Source organism: Vombatus ursinus, unplaced genomic scaffold, assembly GCF_900497805.2.
Source record: "Vombatus ursinus unplaced genomic scaffold, bare-nosed wombat genome assembly UNPS02014770.1, whole genome shotgun sequence".
In the NCBI taxonomy this organism is placed as follows: Eukaryota; Metazoa; Chordata; class Mammalia; order Diprotodontia; family Vombatidae; genus Vombatus; species Vombatus ursinus.
Genome location: NW_020954548.1, coordinates 6,411,959 through 6,433,905, shown reverse-complemented (window position 1 = coordinate 6,433,905; position 21,947 = coordinate 6,411,959). Strand labels below are relative to the sequence as shown.

The following is a 21,947-nucleotide window of genomic DNA, read 5'->3' as shown; positions in this document are numbered from 1 at the left end:
CTAAACAGAGGAGTTTTTATTTTATCCTAGAGGCAATAAGGAGATATGAGTTTATTGAGTGGGAGAGGGACATGGGTGGATAGAAAAAGGATTTGATCTATTCTGCTTGATCTCAAAGGATAGAACTAGAAACAGTGGGTAGATGTTTTAAGGGGTCAAAGTGATGTTTGACACAAGCAAAATCTTCCTAAAAATTAGAGTTACCAAAAAAAGTGAACGGGCTTCCTCTGGAAGTAGAAGTAGTACCAGAACCACTATCATCACTTCTACTAACACACACACACACACACACACACACACACACAAATTTTAGGTCTTTAAGGAAAGTTTGCATCACTACTTGTCAGGTATTTGTAGGCAGGTTGTTTTTCAAATATGAACTGAACTTCAATACTTCTCAGGACCCTTCCAACTCTGTAATTATATGATTCTATAAAATAAAATTATGAAGACTGCAAAGAGTCTTGGCTCACACCTATCACCCTCCTCCTTTCTGGTCTTTTTTAAATTAAATTAAATTTATTTATTTTTCTTCCTTAGGTAGGAGAAGGGGTGGGTGGGTGGAAAACAATAACAGGGATACTTGGAAATTCATAGCGTTCCTCCTTTTCAGTTATAAAATTGCTCCCATGACTTAAGTAAACTAAAATGTAAATGACAACGTGCTCTATGGGATATTATCACTTAGGACAATGCTTAACATAAATTAATGTGTTTATTATCATGAAACTTCAGTCATCAGTTGAAGAGATAATTGAAAGAAAGGAATGATTCTAGGGTCCTTCCAATCACATCACACAGGTGACAATATCAATGTATAAATGTAGAATGATCCAGGTTTCAGACACCAAGGCTAATGCTCTTTATCAATATAGATAACAAATATTTGACAATAGTATCTTTTCCTTAGAAGTCTAGAAATGATAATTTACCAACTCAACTTGCTTCACATTTTTAAAAAGGAAAGATTGTGGCTTTTACAATTCAGATGCCCAGCTAGCTAGGGCATTCTTAATTCATATTCCTCAACTGTGAAGAGTGCCAGAACTGGCTGTTATTTGTTTTACAATGTATGTGATTTATGATCTCAAAGTGACCTATGATTATTAAATCATTAACTAGGAAACAATTAAGTCATAAACCAGTTAAAGAAAGTTTTTTTTTTTCTGATGAGTTGAAGTTCTAGTTCCACTTAAAGTCCTTGCTAAAACTCTGTCTCTGTCTCTGTCTCTTTCTGTATCTGTCTCTCTCTGTCTCTCTGTCTCTCTCTGTCTCTCTGTCTCTCTCTGTCTCTCCCTCTCTCTCTTTCTCCCTCCTCTCACTCCTTCCTTCCCTCCCTCCTACACACACACACACACGCACACCTTACAGAACCCAGGCTTATACTGTTTTCTAGAGTATTACCTTCCTGATATGACTCAGTGTATGTCTATTTTACCCATTGGTAGCTAGGGATCCATGACAAAGAAACAGATAGCTAAGATATCCCATAGAATTGTTCAGGCTGAAAAAAAGAAAAGAAAAGAAAAAGAAAACACATAAGTCAAAGAAAACATTCTTCTCTAAATGAATTAGTTCATGTTTATACAATGGCTTATGCAACTATTTTGTGGAGTAGATTGTGTTAGAATTATTATTCCCCTTTTATGGATGAGGAAGCTGAATATCAGAGAGGTTGAGTGACTTACCCATAAGTCATAGAGATTGTCAGTAACAGAATGGGAACAAAACCCCAGGTTTTCTGGCTTCTGATCTAATATTCTTTATACTGTAGTATGCTACTTTTCAACCTAGTTGGCAGAATATTCTCAGCAAAACCAATGACATAAGAAATGATAGACAATTACTTTCTTTTGTTATAAGTTTTGGCAGTACCTACACAAACAGAGAGGTACTGAGAAAGTCATCCAAAGACCAAATGTTTTATGAAATGGTGACATTTCATTTCAGTATTTCAGGACAGGCCGAATGATTGTCTGATTGCCATGTTTCAGGCTACCATGTCCTTCTGTGGGCTGGTGAGTAAGAAAGAATTAGAGCCCAAGCAAAGTTACTTGAAGTTTGAAATGAACCAAGAACTAAACATGTTTTGTACCCATAGCCACTGGTATTTTCATTAGAAGAAATATTAAACATCTACTGGGTACACGATACTCTTAGTGGTTAGCAAAATGCAAAATTTAGTTGATTCATTCCCTGTTCTCATTTTACAAGCTAGTAGAAGGAGATAGTACCACAGATATCTATAATATACACATGTTAAATATGTTAGAGAGTTACAAAACAAAACTTTGTGTGAGGTCTGAAGAGAAAGGTCACTAAAAAAAGGCAAGGAAAGTTAAAGGAGGAAGAATTTGAACTAAGTTTAAAAGATGAATAGGGGCTCCATAGGCAAACAGAGGGAGTGGGGACCTTGCAAGAATAGCCTCAATCAATCACTAAGCATTTATTAAACACCTGCTATAACTGAGGCAGAACAAAAGGGTGGAAGAATGAAGAGCTTGGTCAAGGGTTAAGAGTAACCTTGTTGTTCAGAGCTTAAGATAAATAGAGGAGCTTGATATCAGTGTGGTGAGAAAAGATAAAGTAACGCCAACCTTTGGATGTCTGTGAATGACAAGAAAAAGGAATTTAAACTTTACTTGATGGGCAAAATGAGAGTATTTCAGAATTAACCAAGCAACTTTTATAAAGGCATCTATAGACAGAAGATAAAAGAAAGACAAGTCATAAGATGATGTGACATTGTACAATTAAGAATGGTGTCAAAATAAGAAGGGGATACAACCGGAGAAGATAACTAAGACTAACCCAAAGACTTCTATCATATTGTGTAAAAGAAGAATCAGAGGAAACAACATAAAGTCACTTTGGGGGGGGGTGGAGAATGAGGCAATTATATCTGAGGACAGAGAAAGGGTTGACCTCCTGAACTCTTCATTTCTTCAATTTTTTTCCCTCAAAGAGAGTGATCGTTGGATTGCAAAATATGGTACCTAATGTCTAATAGAGAGTTGATACTCAAAATAAGTTAGGAGATTGTAAAACAGTCCCTTGTTTCTCTTGATGAGTTGAAGTTACTAAAGTCAGACAAATAGTATCCTTGGATACTGAAAGAACTGTCAGATGTGATTATAGAGTAACTGTTAGTGTTTTTTGAAATGTTATGAGAATGAGGAATGTATTTTAGGACTAGAGTCAGACAAATATACCTATTTTCCACAAAGGGAAGAAAATAGAGTCTGCGAATTATTGGCAAGTATGCTTAACTCCTAATCCTGGGAAAATTGCAGAATTATTGAAGAATTGGTTAGAGAACACCTGGTAAAGGAAACAGGTGTGACATGGTGCCAGAATGGCTTAATCAAGAACAGGTCGTGCCAGAGTAACCTTTTTTTTTGACAGTGTTACTAACTGGTTGATCGGGGGAATGCCATAAATATAGTTTATCTAGATTTTAGGAACACATTTTACAAAATCTTTCATCTATTTGTGAAAAAGATGAGGAGATGGTGGCTAGTCCATTATAAGTAAATGAATTTAAGACCATTTGAATGGCAGTGTATTTTTTTTCCTTAGAGATGAAACTTAACCATACTCACCAGAAGTCTACATGGGGTGGTTGCTTCTCAGCTTATTACTTGACTCATTACCATATTTGTTCTCATCATGCTGAGTTCTAGAGTAATCAAGGGGGTCTGTTTAGGTACTTATTAATTTTTAAAGTTATAACCTCTCATCAATGAATCAATTAGTTCTGAGTCTCCTCTCAGTTAAATATTACTTATTTAACAAATTGGATTTATTCCCCATGTGCAGTTGTCTATCTCTCAAGAATTCTCTTATAATGTTTTGAAACATTATAAATTCTCAGAAAAAAATTCTGCTTATTTTCTGGTTCTCTGTCCTCTAACCATAACATAACCTCTTGGTCTCATACTATAAGAGTAAAATAGTCTTTTCACAGATGACAGTTACAACTCAATCTGTCTATAAAGACCAGTTAGTGCTCTCCATCCCCGAGACTCTCCATAGAATGAAGTTAGAAATCATATTCTCCCTCACTGTCTCTTTACTGAATGGCAGTTAAGCATTCACTGTTCAAGGTTCAAAGTGTTTTAAAGACATAGTAGCAGCATTATAGCTTCTACAAGAGAAGCTATTAAAATTGACATTATTTTTATTACTGGTGTGATATCAGCTTGGAAGGAAGTCTCTAGTAGAATGTCACAGTGAGCTATGCTTAACTCTGTACTTTTTTTAATCGATGACTTAGCTAAAAGCATTTGATGCAATGCTTATCGAAATTTAAATTGCACAAACTGTAAGAAATCACTAATATACTGGCTTGGATGATAGTCAGGATCCAAAAAAAATCTTAACAAGCTAGAACATTGGATCAAATTAAATAGGAAGAAATTTGATAGGGATCATTCTAAAGTCTGCTCATGTTCAAAAAATCATTTTCATAAGTAGAAGATGGGGGAGACATGGCTAGAGGAAAGATCATCTGACATGGGTTTTTAATATATTATAAATTCATTGAGTAAAGAGTGTGATAGGGTAGCCAAGAAAAAAAAAATCAATGCAATCTTAGGCTGAATGAGAGACAACAGAGTCCAGGCTTTGGGAGGTGAAGGTTCTTCTATATTTCATTCATTTTAAATTCCAAATGCTACATTTGAGGAAAGACATCTGTAAGCTGGAAGACATCTAAAGAAAGGTATTTATGATGGTGAAGAACCATGAGTTTATGGCCTATGAGGAATGATTGAAGGAATTAGGAAATTGAGGAAACTCTTGAATAAAGAAACAGCTGAGAAAGTGAGGAGGATAGAATAGCATTCTTCAAGCATTTAGAGAATTATCATTTAAAAGCTAATGAGGATCTGCACTAGGCTAGTGGCAGTGTCAGTGGATAGAAAAGGTTATATGTGGAAAACAGTATGAAGGTAAAATTGACAGGCATTTGGCAACAGGTTGGATATGGGGATTGAGAGAAAAGGAGAGGACAGGGGAGAGGAGAAAAAGGGAAAAGAGGAGAGAGGAAGGGAAGAGAGAGGGAAGGAAAGGAGAGGGAAGGAGAGAAGAAAAGAAAGGAGAAGACTATTTATGATAATAAAAACTATCATGTCTAGGAACCTAATTCTGAAGGTCAGGTTCTTAGAGTTCCACTTCAGCTAATAAGCTGTCTCCTCAGAGATTGTGCTTAGTATTGGTAGGCATACAATGAATAGCTCAATTGGTTGAAATAACTCAATTTGTTGGTTGATGCTTTACCCCCTAGCATTAAGCAGTGTTAGGTTGATTTCTTATCTGTCTTAAGTATCTGAACAAAAGATAGTGCTTCTCTCTCAGGCAATCACAAATTAAGTATTTTATTTTTTAAGAAAGTGAGAAGGCATAAGAAAATTGAATTCACTTGAAAAGAAAGGTAGACAATTCAGTACTTTTGAACAAAGTTCATATACAACTACACCTAAAAGGTCTAGAGGAACTTTATGTATTAAAAGTGAATCCTATATAAAACATTTCAGGATAAAATGTAATAATGTCATGAAAAAGAGCAGAGGGAAGTGATGTTCTCAGGATGCTCTCCTGATTTTGAAGTTTACAATGCTTAGACAAAACATTTGATTCTAAATTTTCTGGCAGCTAAAGCAGCAAAGGAAACAAGTTGAGGTACATAGTTGTTCGTTTTGACAATAGGAATCCTAAAAAGACAAACTTTTTTTTTCCTGGCACTAAACTCAAGCAGGATTTTCTAAAGGACGCTGAGTTTCAGAGAAGACAATAATTTCAATGACAGATACAAAAATAAATAGGTGCTTCTATTCTCAGCTCTCTGTACAGACACAGGGCGTAGCACTGAATCATAACTCAAAAAAACCCTCACATTTCTTCAATTGGCTTAGACAATATGGTTCAAGTACTTTGTTTTCTGATGTTTTAATGCAAGAATAGAACTTAAAGCTTCCAAATGAATGAATTACTAATATGTCCACATATTTCTCCAGTTTTTAGCCAACTGAGAGAGGCGTTGCATCCTATTTGTTTCATAATCAAATTCTTTTAGCATGTACTTGTACCAAAGATAGTATATATTGTGGATTAACATAGGAGTCATGAGATTTAGAGGTTTGATTTAAAGGAGATCCAATTTTGAGCATTAAGAAGTGACTTTGTATTCTGGACCAGAGAATAAAAGAATATACCATAAATATTGCAACAGAACTACCTTACGAAGAGCCAATATTTGGGAGGTGGGAGGAGAAGGATTTGAATTTTCCTAAATGTCCATCAATATTCATGATTGATTGGGAGCCCAAAGCTTTATGTCATACAATATGGAGATTGCTTTGACCTAAAATATTTTAGGTCAGGTGTTATCAGCTATTCCTTCTCCCCTCTCACTTCAGTGAAAGAAGTTAGGAGAGACCACTCCAATTCTGGTGAGTATCCACCAAACTCAATGACTTTGTATGGATGTAACTAACTCTAACCTGATCCTTCTGGAAGTAGCTTACCAGCAGCTGCAGCTGCATTTTAAAACCAGTCTAAGTCAGAGATAATAGGGCCATACCATCAATATAAAGATTGGTGTTGGATCCCCTGTTTATGATGTCCAGAGACTGGCCGTTCAGTTCTTTGATAACTGTTTAAAAACTGCTTAGATAATATTAAAAGATGGGGTACTAGTGTAATGGGGATTTGAAACATTCACAGATCCCATCAGTTTGTGCTAGTTTGGCATCTAGGTAGTGCAGTGGTTATAGCGCTGGGCCTGAAGTCAGGAGGACCCGGAGTTCAAATCCAGACTCAGACATTTACAAGATTGTGTGGCCCTACACAAGGCACTTAACCTCCATTTACCTCAGTTTCCTCAACTGCAAAATGAGGATACTAATAGCAACTATCTCCATAGTTGCTGTGAGAATCAAATGATACAATATTTTTAAAGAACTTTGCAAAACTTAAAGTTCTATATAAATTCTAGTTAAAAAAAATCGACAACAACTAAAACCACCTCTTAATGAGTCTCCCTGCCTCATGTGCCTTTCACAATTCTAATCCATCCTCCCTACATCCATCGTAATGACTTTCCAAATATACAGGTCCAACCATGTCATACCTCTACTCCATGGGTTGGCAAAGTGTGGCCTGAGGTAGAAATCCAGCCAATGACCTGTTTTTGTGCAGTGGGGAGCTCAGAATGATTTTTACATTTTTAAATAAAATTTTACTTTATTTAAAAATGTAAAAAAAAAATAAAAAACAGAAAAACTTTTCTTAGCTCACAGATTATACAAAAACAGGTAATGGGCAGAATTTAGCCTGCCACTGTAGTGTGCAGACCTTTGCTCCACACAATAAATTCCTGTTGCTCCTTATTAAATCTTAGATCAAATATAAAATCCTCTCTTTGGCATTTGAAGCTCTTCTGAACCTGATGCCTTCCTGTCTTTCCAGTCTTCTCACAGATTACTCTCTTACACATACTCTATAGAACCATCATGCTGGGCTACTTGCCCCTGGAACATGAAAGTCCACCCAACTGCTAGTGCTTGCTTCTCTAGGCTGCTCTTCAACTCTTTACACTTTTTGTCTATAACTTTGAGTGTAGATATCTCCCCCATTAGAATGCATGCTCTTTGAGACTAGGGGGCTGTTTTTGCTTTTTGCTTGCCTCCTCCATATTTAGCAAAGTGTCCAGCACATAATAAGAGTGACTGAGCCAGATTCTGAATCTTGCTTCCTATCCACTGCACTGTGTTCCTTCTTGGCAGGTCAACAAATCCTGAAAATAAACATGAATTGTAATCCCTTGACTCCTTTCACTATGAGAAGCAATAACACATAGCTGTGATCATTACTGGTATCATTTGTAGAATTATGTCTTAAAACATAAGGAATCCTCAGAGATCATCTCCTCCAAACTCTAACCTTAGCTATGTAGGGAATTTTAATCCCCATTTTTAAGATTAACCAAATGAGTCCCAGGGTAGTTAGATGACTTTCTCTAGATTGTGATTATTCAGTAGTTCCAGTCATGTCCCACTTTCCATGATCCCATTTGGGGTTTTCTAGGCAAAGAGACTGGAGTGGTTTGTCACTTCTTTCTCCAGTTCATTTCACAGATGAGTAAACTGAGGCAAACAGGGTTAAGGGACTTGCCCAGGGTCACACAGTCTTTGTGACTCCTGGTCCAGCACTCTAACCACTGTGCCACCTAGCTGCCTCTTCTCTAAATTACATAGCTAATAAATATAAGAGAAGGGACTAGAACCCAGGTCTTTTGTCATTTAGTGTATTGTTCTTTCCTTTACACCATATTACATTCCAAACCAGTTTTTTTTTAAATAAATACCAACAAAGTGATATCTAAAGGTCTCATCATGGGTGAGGAAAAGTATTAGCAAGGCACTCCTAAGATTGCTCTTAGCAAAACATGTGAACCCTGTAACAAAGTAAATGCAGAAATCTATTTCTTTGAAAAACTCTTCAGCCTAATAAAGCCTGATGCTTCTAAACTATTCCTGGCATCATATGGAATCCTCTGCCTTTTAAGCACTAAATAAAGCATAATGAAATAAGCTACAGGCATTTGGGGATTATTGAACTCTGTGAAGTGTTTGGGATGTAATTTGTATGCAAGATGTTAAGGAATGAAAAAAAAAACAGAAAGAAAAGCTGGCCTGCACTGATCTGTAGCCCATCGAGCTACTCATGTGCTCTGCACTATGTTAGGTGTGCATATGGCATGCACATTTTTTGAAAACATACCCTTAGGTGTCAGGACTTGTGAGTTAGAACATTTCAACTAAATGTAGAAAGACGGGTGTGCTGAGGAAATGAGAAATAAAAACCACAGATGATCTTCAGAACTTCAGAATTGGAAGCCTTGGCTTAACCCATAGCAGGCTCTCCCCATGTCCCACAAAACCATCGACACTGGGCATGATCAGGGAACATTCATTACAAAGGGAATGACATAAGCAGAATTAGGGGAAAATTGATTCAGTGATTCCTTCCCCTTTACCCTCTCAAAAATGTAGATATAGAGTATTGTGCTATGTCTTAATTTATGGATCCGCTAAATTAAGTCATAGAATGATAGAATTGTAAAGATCTGTTAAAACCACACATCTTTATGTGGAAACTGGGGCTACCAATTTGCTCTAAATCCTAAAGTTGATAAGTGGGAGAACTGAGAAAGGGGTCCAGATCTCCTGACTCTATGACTGGTGCCCCATACCCTACTATATGTGCCTCACACCCAACATCACCCAGTGATGTGCAGTATGTATATAATGGGCAGAAAATACCAACGTAACTCATGATTACGTGGTACTGTTATGTGTTCTGCATTTATTATTAGGTGAAGACTGGAGATGATAATAGTGAATTCTATCAACCTATCTTTCTATATTTTGAAGAAGAAAAGAGAGTGGCAGGGTATTGCTAATAATTATATTTTTTTCTTCCTAATTGAGTCTCAGGTCTATATTTTGAAGAAGAAAAGAGACTGGCAGGGTATTGCTAATAATTATATTTTTTTCTTCCTAATTGAGTCTCAGGGGAATGGATAGTCTGGGCAAGAAGAGAGAGGAAATCCTACTACCTTGGAGCGCAAGGTCTCTGGGATAGGAAAACATGAGATAGAAGAGAAAAAACTCTGTAATCTAGCATCTCAAGCTAGGTTTTCTCCCTCTCCTATTATTTCCTTTGAGAGAATTCCTATTATTCTGGGTATAGGGGAGAAGAGAACAGCTGGAGTTAAACTAAGGGACCTGTCATGTGGGCATAATTTCAGAGTTCAATAACTTAGGAATGCCAATAATATGAAAAAAGGCAAGTATATACAAACTAAATATTTTAAAAAAATAAATAGAAAGCAATTTCCAGGAGGTAGACACAATATGATTGCAAAAGACTTCAAGAAATGAAGTGAATGAAGTCTATTATCTGAGGATCAGCGAAGCTAAGTTTGGAGAGGTCCATCACCAGATGACTGACAACCAGAGGATGAATACTGAGGTCACAAATACTCATGAAAACTGTTTACTAAACCATTCTTTTCACAGTGGAGGAGGGAGTAGAGGGAGGATGACTTATGGGAGTGGAATGGGTCTTTATACTAAAAAATCACCAATCTGTGAAGTATTCAAGTAATTAAATGTCTATTTTTAAAAATAATGACATCTTTATTTATCCATACACACAACACACAGTTGTACATTTACAAAATACTTACTCTGACAAATCCATGAAAAGGATTAATAAAAGAAAACTTTTCATTTAAAGTACACATGAAGGGGTTTATGAGGAAACTTCCCTGATCAAATTGCTAAACTGTGGGGTTAGTGAGTCTTTAAGACTTTGATTGTATCTCATCAATTAGGGAAAAACTGGAATAGTTGTGTGTTGGAAGAAGAACTGTTGTGTGTTGTGTGTGAAGGAGGAGGAAAAAAAAAACATTTATTAAGTGCCTACTATTTGCCAGGCACTGTGCTAAGTACTTTAGAGATACTATCTTATTTGATTCTCAATAACAACCCTGTGCTATTATGATTGCCATTTTATACTTGAGGAAACTAAGGCAAACAGAAATTAAATGACTTGCCCAAAGAGGTCCCATAGATAGTAGGGATCTGAGGCTGGATTTGAATTCATGTCTTCCTGACTCTAGGCTCTATCTACTATGGCATCTAGCTATCTAGAAGCCACTATTTTTGCTGGATACATAAAAGGGGATAAGTTATAGAGTTAGATTTTTTTTTACTTTTTTTTTTCTTTTTCAGAGGACAAGAACAGAGTAGAGGTAAGAGCAGAACTCCTTCCAGGAGAAGAGTACAATCTTTTCATTCACACAGTCTCCTCCACCCTGGGGAGCCATTAAAGGCTGCCTTGGGACAGAAGCACATAGTAGATGAATTTGCTTTTATTACTGTGGCCGAAGAGGAGAGTTCCTGGATCCCGAGTTTTTGAACTCTACCTCCTAGATAAATAAGGGGAGATTCCCTGTATAACGGCAAATTTGAGAATTCTTGAATTCATGATTTTGTTAAGGTAAAAGGACTCCCAAAGTGCCAGGGAAAGAGATGCCTTCTCTCCTGATGAACTTCCTGCAATGTATATAGAAATACTTGCAGCAATATAGTAAGTAATATAAACTACAAAATCAGAAAGAAAATATATATTTAGGACTTCTGAAGCTTATCCTGACATGGACAGAGTAGGGTAGAAAGAGCAACTATGCTTTAGGCCTTTACTCAGGCACTTCTTTAGCAAGCAGGTCCAAGAGAATGAGTGACTAGACTATGCCAGAAAAAGGACAATGGCTACCCAGACCAGTAACTAACATTTCTCATTAGCAAGACCGGTAGGTCCTAATGTTCCAACTATGTCAGATACAAAGTTAGTAGTCAAATATTTATGTCAAAATGTTCAAACTGACTGTCCATGAATGCACTGCCAATTTTTCCTCCATAGCTGTATAGAGTATGTATTTGCTTCTCCACCCATCGTAACATTATTATTACAGGACTTTGCCTCTGGATCTTTTATATTGACATTATTATCTACAGGCATAGAGGGAGAGGAAGAGAGGCCTAGTGGATAGAATTCTGGGCTTGGAGTCAGTAAGACTTAGATTCAAACACCACTTCTGATACTAGCTGTGTAAGCTTAAGCAAGTCACTTAACCTTAATGTGTCCCAGGCAACTCCCTATTATTTATCTGTTAAATCACAGAAGCTTTGCATTGGCAAGGGGAAATCCCCAAGCTATGGAAACCACTTATTCTTTGCTTTTCCATAACTTAGCATGAGTAGGTATGCATATTAAACTGAAGTAAAAAAAATTAAAAGAAAGTCTTCTACTACATGTGGAGGAGAAGCAACATAACTGCATGAGAAGAACATGAGATTAGAAGTCAAAAAAGCTAGTAGTGAATCCTGGATTTGACACTTACTACATCTCCCTCTGTAACCATAGGTAAGAATCCCCTTCTCTCTGAGCTTCATTTTCCTTTTCTATAAAGTGGTAGCAATAATATTTACAGGGAAGTTTAGTGGTACAATAGATAGAGCAACAAACCTGGAGTCAAGAAGACCTGAGTACTAATCTGACCCCAGACACTTATTAGCTATGTGACTCTGGGCAAATCGCTTAACCTTGTTTGCCTCAGTTTCCTCATCTGTGAAATAAGCTGGAAAAGAAAATATCAAACCACTCTAGTATCTTTGCCAAGAAAACCCCAAATGGGGTCATAAAGAGTCAGATATGACTGAACAACAACAACATTTTGGGGATAGGAGTACTCATGAAAGAGCTCAGATTTTAACAGGTATAGGAATTTAAACATATTCAGGTAACTGGGGAAAAAATAATTATAGTGGCACAAGCCTATAAAGGTGATTGTCAAGAAGACCAAGATCTAGAATGGGCTGAGGTTTACAGTGAAAATGAAAAACAAAAGAAAGTCCTATGTTGTTGGCAAGATGAAACCCATAGCTGGCTTTCCTTAGAAAGTCATTAGAGGATGTGATGGCTAAGCCATTGTCAAGAATGTGGTATAGTGGAATTGGAGGGCATAAGTTTCATTCCAGACTCTTGTACTAACTCTATGATGCTCAAAAAGTAGTTGAATATGGGGAGTTGGATGGAAGGGTGGTCCTTTGTAGCTCTACTTCACAAGACCCTATTGTCGTTAAGGAATTATTAAGAAATAAGAGAGGTACCATAGAACTGGGCAAAATGGAGGAAAACTGCAGACCTGTGGAAGCTATTTTGATGACTATCTCCCTTCAGACCTTGATGGCTCAGAACTTAACCTTTCACATTTTTGTACTTATTAATGGCAATTCTGAAAAATAAATGCAGAAAGACATAATACTAGGGCATCTTGGAGATATGTACTTCAACCTCCTCAATTTGTAGAGTAGACAAACATCAAATATACACACATATACACGTACACACATGCATACACATATATGTATGTGTGTAGGTATAGGAATGTACATATGTAATTATTTTAAAACATTTAATATAAATAAATACTAACTCATATCAACTTTCTCATTTCTACAAAATCTTTATAAGAATGAACTCATGGTTTTGAAGCTTCTCTCGGTGGGAATACTGTCTCATTCGGTTCTGAGAGCCGAGGAGAGGAGGACTTAGCCGATGGGCTGAGAAGCCAGACCCACATGGATTCAACGTCAGTGTTTCTAGATCAGCCTGAGAGGTGACATGTAAGGGATTAGTCTTGGATGTGTGGAGTCACAAAGATCTAGCTTCAAAACCTACTTCTGCCCCTTACTGACTGTCTTGTTACCTTTGCGAATCCCTGTTGCTCTTCCTTTCTAAGACGGGATTAACAACACCTGTTATAGTAGCATATGGCACTTGAAGCAAGGAATTTGGGGAACATTCACTGTAATCTGCTATAGGTATCTTCAAAAACAAACAAACAAACAAATCTTTGGGGTTCAGAGAGCTGATGGCAGCTTCCCAGAAACATGGTGTTTTATATCAGCTGGAAAGACTGGAGACTCATGATCAGAGATCAGCCTGGTGATAAGATGGGCACCAAGGACAGCAGAACAGGGAAACTGACTTGGAAGTGAATATCCTCAAGTTAAGACATCTTCAGGTTGAACTAAAGACTAAAGTGAGGCTACATAAAGCCAGTGTGTCTGATAATTCTGAAGCATTCCCACACAGCTTTTATGAATGCCTGACATTTGTTTAGCATTAATGATTCGTTCGGCCAGAATACCCATCACTAACCTAGAACCCTGTGAATCATTGAACAGTGAAAAAAATCTGTAAATGAAGTTGGAAAAAGCTAAAGCTTTCTTTCAGGCATTCCATTTAACAGGGCTCAGTGGCAAACTGATCACGAAAGCGGTCTGAGTCTGCTTCAACACTGCTTTTAAGGGAAACATCTTGGATTCCTATTATGTGGATCTTATCATCAAGAAACCACTTACAATATATCACCATTCAGTTCCAGTCGTCATCCTCCTGGAACAGATAGCTGCAAAGCACTTGCAGACTAATTTTCAAAACTTCATGTATAGTCTAAATGAACACCTAAATGCATATTCTGGAAGGAAATACCAGGCAGATCAAATTCAGTGTGACTTTTCACACTGAATTTTGTACAGTACTCCTATCCCCAAATCCACTTTTCTGGCTAGTTTTCCTAGCCAGACCCTTGCAGAGAAACCCACTGTGCACTTTGTTGTCATTCAAGTACACCGTGGACCACAGAAGAGAGTGTTCTTTTAGTGCCAGCTTGAGTACTAAGACCTCACAACAATTCTTCCTACCGACGTCATCATCATATACTAAGGGACAAGAGCAATGCCTGCCTCCTGGAAGGATCAGTGAGCAGTCCATGAGACTTTATTCTATAAAAATGTCCTTCATGAGGCATTTGAGTGTTTTATGAAAGTAAGAGAGAACTTTGATTGTATATCCAGTATACCCAGAAGCAGATGAACCTGTTCCTTGGCAAACACATCAGGAATGAGCAGGAGCACTATATCACACACACCCCTTTGGAACTGACAACTGTTTTGATGGGACTCAGGCTCAAATTCTACCCTTTTCCCCCACCCAGGTTTTCCTGTGTGGCCATATGAATGGCCACACCCACCTTTCATGTGGCTTATAGGAGGCAAGTCTATGAGCCCATAGATATTGACCTTTGAGGTTAAGTTGAGGTAACTGGCCAGTGCTTGGACAGTTACCATCCTCTTATGTGGAATGGTTTGTTGAATGCTGTTTGGGCCTGATGATATCTGTTTTATATTAGCAAATTAAACAAGGCAATGAGTATTCTGGTGGAGAAAGAGGAGATGGCAAAATTTCATTGAACCAAGGACTGCTGTCAGTAATTCATGGAAGCTTTGATTGATAATATTTCATTTTATTATGAAGATGAACAAAATGGTTTTTGAAAATGAAATTATGGGAGGATAAAAGTAAGTGTGTATGCACATATATATTAGTCCACAGTTTAAACCAATGAAGCCTAAGCTAATTCCTTGTTTTGATTGTGCTCAATTAGAGAAGATGATATGGAATAAGTAGATCAAATACTATCTTACTACAGCACTCAGTCCATCTGTGAGAAGCCCAAGTGGTAGAGAATAACTAGGGTCTATTCCAATCTAGTCATATCCACTCTGATGCTTTATCCATTTGTACCCCCAAGTCCTCCCAAACCATCTCAAGAAACAATAATGCCCAGGTCTTCATCCTTCTTTACCCTTCTGTCCATGGGCCTTGAATTCTTGTTTGAGTCCTTACTTCACCAAGAAAACCTGGCTGTCCTTACTCTTCCTAAAAAGGTCTTATACCCCATGTCCATAAACATATAGTTCCATTGTGACTACCTAGCTGGACCCCACTGTTTCAATTCATCTTCCACCATTACCCAGAAATCACTGACACAAATAGCTCCTACCATCATTAATGAAGGATAATGGCATATGTGAGTTCACATAAAGTAGCATTGTTAGATCCTAAGGAATTGAATCCAGACTTCTCCAGGATGGCTTCAAGACCTTCATTCCTAGAATTTACATCAACAATGAATTAGCCACTGAAATTATTAGCAAACAACAGCCCCTTATTCTTCCTTACAGAGTCTGACTTGGGAATTATTGAAAGTGGATTGTTCCTGGGGTATATAATTTGTTTAAAACTTCATGAGCAAAGCCCTGCAACACACACAGCCTTCTGATATAGCTCTCTCTGTGTTTGAATTGTATTTACTTCAGCAATTTTAGACTCAGGTTCTGTGGTTTGTCTTGTTGGGATCTCATGGCTCCTAGTTCTGAGTTCTTTCCACTGCATGTGAATTCTGGAATGTCAGACATTTCTTTAGCATTAATGATGCTCTCGGCCAGAATACCCATCACTAACCTAGAACCCTATGAACCTAGGTACAGAAGTATATTCCGAAGTCTGATTAAGAGTTTTAGATTATCAGCGTCACAGGCAGTCGAAGCTCAGTGTGGATAAATTGAAACTGCATGTTAGATATGCACCTTCCTTGAAGGTTGTCACATCTGGTTATGTGTTAATCATTGATTAATGAAGGAAGGAAAAAGATTAAGCAGTATGGTATGACCATTCTTTGGGCTTTCCTAGCCCAAATCCTAACACCGAAGAAGACTGGCCAGTGATTAAAAATTAATTTCTATTCTATGACTCCAGATCCCACCTCCCAGGGATGTTTTGTCTGAGTATGTGAAGCCCTGTTTGCTAGCACTCAGAAGGAAAGCAGGGTTAGAAACCACACCCAGAGTTAGATTAACATTTTATTAAAATAGTCTTGTTCTTTAAAAATAAAAAAGAATAAACTCATCATGTACCAGGGGTATCTTTGAGGAAAATATGAGTAGGGAATAAGCAAGCTTTCACATACAATATTCTGCTGAAGATGACATCTTTCAGACAATTGACTGAAGGTGCAAAGAATACAAGGCCCCACGGTGTTTATTGTATGTTAATCATAAATAAAATTTGATTCAGTAAAACAAAATTCAGCTTTAAAGTCTTACCTCCAAAGAGGTGTCTCCCAGGTATGTTAATTTCACATTTGGAGAGACAGAGAGATAAGTTGTTAATGATCCTGTGATCATCAATGTCTGATAAGAAATTAAACTGAGGCTGAGAAAAGGTGTGAATTGCCCAAAATTTTGTACAGGACTCTCTTTTAAGTCCGTCAGTATAAATGACTTTTCTTTATGGTTTTCAGTGTACAGATATTTAATGAATCATAAGAAGCAATATGAATTTGGTTGGCAGAAAGGCTTGAAGAGCGCGTGGTGCAGGAGTGGACAGAGCAAGGGACCAGCGATTAAAGATCTGGGCTCTGGTTTCTGATCTGGCACTTAGAATATCACTCACCCTGGGGAAAGTTCCTTCTTTCCATTTCGATTCTCTCACCTGTAAAGTGAGGGGATTGGAGTAAAATCTCAAAGGCCATTTCCAGCTCACATATTCTATGCTTTGAATGTGCTTTAATTAAGGAACATAAAAAGGGGCTAAGAAATCTGAGAAGTGTGGGAAGTGGATAATAGCAATTGTAACAAGTGTTGAAGTAACTTTATACTCATAGACATTTCTCTACTGAGGGCGAAAGAAGGGTATGACTATTGTGCCCATGTCTTGATGTGTATTTATTTCATCTAGGCCAAAAGGTCTGTGCCAACAAACGATGACCAAACGAAACCCTATCTCTAATGAAGTGGAATGTAATGATTAGGAGTATTTTTAGAAATGGACTTTCTCCTGTGTTTCACTGGCTTATCAAAATGCCCACCTGCACCACCCTCCCACATAGGGTGTGAAAGAGCTCCTTGCGTGCAAGGTCCCAAAAGTAAACAGACGTTGTCAACGTCATTGATGAGGATTTCCCTTGCACCGCTGTCAGTCTCCATGGCAACTGTCAACCACAACCTGCAAACACTTACCTAAATTACATTACACACACCAGCAGAACTCCCACAGAGGGAATCCTTGTTTATATTTCAGTTTCCATGGTATCTGTTTCCACTGTGATCCTTCAAGTTGTGTTCAGTATGTGCTTGTGTATGTATGTGTATGCCTGAGCATAATGCGTGCCCTCTGCTCTTGGTGGAAGCCAAAACATGTTTGAAGAATGACGACTCTAATCTTCTTGGTGAGTATGATGTATGCAGTTCTTTGCCTAGTGAAAGTTTTGTGGTTGCTTTTGGGATCAGTAAGAGAATTCCTTCAGACTTACTGATGTGAATACAGTAAGACCATCTTTCCCCAGGGAAGATTGTGTTTTCAAACAATGAAATGGATTTTGACTTTGGGATGTTAAAGATACTAGTTCTCAAATGGATAAACCAGTTTTGCTCAGATTTTCCAAAAACAATCACCTTTGGTCTAAACAATAAGTAAATAGTATTTCGATCCCAACTGAAATTTGAGATACGTGTTTGAAGTGATTAAAAAGAAGAATTTTAACTAGGATGCAACTGTAACCATAACATCACCACTATGGACGTGGATAATAAAGAATGCAGGGTAGTAGTTTCTGAACAGGTCTCAAGGACTGAATTATTTCTATACAGGGAGTTTTGATCTCATAGGAGCACCACTCCTTAATCTCTCACGCCAGACAATCCCATCCCTTCGATGGACCTTTTCCATTATTTCCTATTCTTCCTTCACAATCTCCAAAACCTCTGTTCCACAGTCAACAAACAACCCTTTCTATTATTCCTGAGGCTTATTTAATTTTGCCTTTTTATTCCAAGTGCCCATCTTAGTGCCTGGTACAGAGAAGTCACTTAAAATGTTTTTGGAATTAAACAAGTCATTATTTTATTTGATAGTATTTAAGAATATTTCTTAAATACCCACTATATGTAAAACATGAAAACATATTTGAAGGGATGGAGAGATGAAAGTGGAAGACAACAATAATTACATTAACATAGTACCTTTAAATTTGTTAAGTACAAATATGTGTGTGCATATATGTATCACATGTGCATTTGCATGTTACATGTGTGTATATTCATATTGCATTATGTATGCATATATTACTTAGCCTTACATCTACTCTAAGTTAAACAATCTAGTTATTATCATCCCCAATTTACAGATAAGGAAATTGAGGATCAGAGAGGTTAAAGTACTTGTCCATGGCCAACAGCTAGTACATGTTAAAGTCAAGGTTTGAACTTAGGAATTCCTGACTTCAAATTTGGAACTTAATATGCCATGACACACTGTGACTTCAGTAGAAGTCCTAGTCATGTCTCCTGCCTTCAGAGGCTTACAATATGATAAAAATGTAATACATGGGAATGTGTATCAACTACAATGCACAAAGTAACAGATAAACATATTTACAATATAATTCTTTTAACAGAGTTATAACTTCAGAACATTTTAATGCATATAAACATTTAGTGTGGATACACATATATATGCAAATATACATATACACTTTTATTATTATTATGGCATTATATGGCACACTTATATACATACATACATACATTTGTTTAAACACTCTATATGTATGTGTGTGTATACAGTGAGAGACAGAGAGGAATATTTACATTATACACACACACACACACACACACACACACACACACAAACATAGCATAGTATTATCTTGCCTCTTCCCTACCACGTATAACATAAACCCTAGCAATGGAATATACTTTTGTCGTAGAGTTGGAGACAATTTAGATACCTACACACACATAATGAATATGTTTTTACTAAAAGGTATTTATATCTACTGCTGTCTAGTTACAAATTTAATTCGATAAACATTTTTAAATGAAGTACCTATTGAGTGACAGGCATTGGGGATACAGAAACAGAAGGAAATAATCCCTGACATTTCATATTATGTTTGTTCTCAAGAATGTCTGCCTTCCAATTATCAACCACCACTTGCTACTTTAAGTTTGTACCCATAGGTACAATTCCTATGGGCGTTATGCCCAGGATAATGGGTAGAATATTATGTAATTATTGGTCTCAATTTGTCTTCTTGAGTAAATGCCTTTGTTAAGAGCTAATGGAGTCAGCTAGTTGATTTGCTAAATGGGGGCTCAGGATCTATAAAAGTAGTAGTAGGAGTTACCCACACGGTTACCCTAGAACCCTGAGGGTAGTAGCAGTCACCCTTTAGAAGAACCTACACACCCTAGTGGATACATGTTTAGGGAATGAGCCTAGGGTGGGGATAAAAGGTATACAAATATATAGCACATATGTATTTATACATATACATACATATATATTGTCTATATCAAATATATATCGTATGTATGTACTATATACTAATTTCATATTAATTTTTTATGTCTCTTATCTCTTCTCATTTTCTTTTTTTCACTTCACATTACATCAGCCTTTCTCTTCTTCCTTCATTCTCTTCTCTTTTCTAGGCTAATGCTAAATGCTATTCAGAATTGGAGCCAGAGCTGGAGACAGAGGTGATGAAGATGGTTTTGATGTGAAAAGGAAAGACAAGTGGAGACTGACTGCTATTTGCCACATAAGCCTCCCAACTCATATTCTATCCTATATCAAGCTAATCATAATATTTGGTTTAAAAAAAAAGAATTGGAAGATTGCTAGGGTTTTTGTATTGGCTCGGGAAATGGTGCATGTGAAGACTACGCTAGAAGCAAGCATGTTGTGTTTAAAGATAACACAAAATGTATTTGAATATATTAGAAAGTATGATCTTGGTTAATAGGGGTAGTGAATCATTTAGCTAAAAGAGAACCACCTGAGGAAAATCTACAAGTTCTTTTAGACTTTTCATTTTAATTCAAAAGGCAATTGGAGGCCAACATTTGGTTCTGTGAAATGAGATGACATGGTCAAAACGAGGTTCATGGGTATCATCTACATTGTTATGTGTAGGTCAGAATGACTAAAGGAAGGGAAGCCCAAAGACTAAAGAATATACAGAAGAAATATATTGTAATGATGTATCGATGAGTTTTCAAAGTCTGACTAGGGTTCTGACTGTTGAGAAGAAAAGGTACAGAAGTGAAAAACATGTGAAGGATGAGTCATTAGTATTTCTAAATAGACAAGTTGTGGTAAGTAAAAGAGGGAAAAGTAGATGATTGGTAGCAGATAACAGTAGATAGGAAGGTAGCAACTTTTGGAAATCGCTTAAGGGAAAATAGGTGAATTTAAATAATTCAGTTTTAAGTTAATTTTAAGTTTTGTTTAATTTTTTTCAGACAATCAAGTATGATGGATTATAAACAGGAATAAAAAAAGATTGAAAATGAGTGACCTTTAGTTAGAGATGGAGTGCTGGACTGGGAATAAGGAAGACCTGTGTCCCATCTCTGGCAAATTATATGACTATGAGCAAGTTGCTCAGTTTCTCTGAGTTGTCAAATGGTGATAATGGTATTTGTAGTAAACCATCCTCCCAAAAAGATATGTCATGAGCTTCAAATGAGATAATATATGTAAAACACTTTGTATACCTTAAAGAATATATAAATGTTAGGGAATCAGAGTCAAGATGGTAGAGAAAAGGCAGTGAGTCACCTGAACTCTCCCCCGTACTCCTCTGAACACCTTTAAATAATGCCATGAAACAATTCTTGGAGTGGTAGAACCCACAAAAGGTCAGGGTGAAATAATTTTCTAGCCAATGACAACTTAGAAGGTCACCAGGAAAGGTCTGTCACACTGGGGTGAGAGTGGAATGCAGTCCAGTGCAGGCCACGACAGCACAGACCAAGTCTTCAAACCAAGAGCAGGCCTTGGGAGTCACTGAATCCGCAATGATAGTGGCTGCTTCCAGAGTTCTCAGCTCACAGAAGGTGGGGGGGAGTGTCAAAAAATTGATCAGAAGGAGATTATAGGGATTTCTTTGTTGGCACTGGGGGCAGGACTCTGTTGCTATGCCTATACTCAGATCTGGGTCACATTCCAGGGTGGCAGTTCCAGGGTGAAGAGAAGCACTAGCATACCAAAACTTGCAGACTCAGTGGAGCAGGGACCCAAGTCATAGTTCCAGGGCAGTTCTTGTGGTCACTCACAGACCAAAGCATAGGCAAGGAGAGTAATAAGCTTGTTTCCTTATATGCTTGGAAAAACTTGGAAGAACTGAAAACTTATAGGACTATAGAAGTATCTCTTAAAACAGCTCCATAAAAACCCTGAAGCCTGGAACAGTACATACTCCACCCTGCAAGCCACCCTGCAAGCAGAATTCTACTTTAACAAAGAGTTAAAAGTCAAGAAATAGTCTGGAAAAATGAGCTAACAACAGGAAAAAAATCTAACTATAGAAAGTTATTATGGTGACAAGGCAGATCAAGACACACATTTAGAAGAAGCTAACAGAGTCAGAGCTCCTATATCCAAAGCCTCCAAGAAAA

At 37.3% G+C, this 21,947-nt stretch overlaps 1 pseudogene; it reads left to right on the top strand.

The window, feature by feature from the left end:
* Positions 1-2,000: 2,000 nt before the first annotated feature.
* Positions 2,001-16,911, top strand: LOC114043818 (annotated as a pseudogene).
* The last annotated feature ends 5,036 nt before the right edge of the window (positions 16,912-21,947 follow it).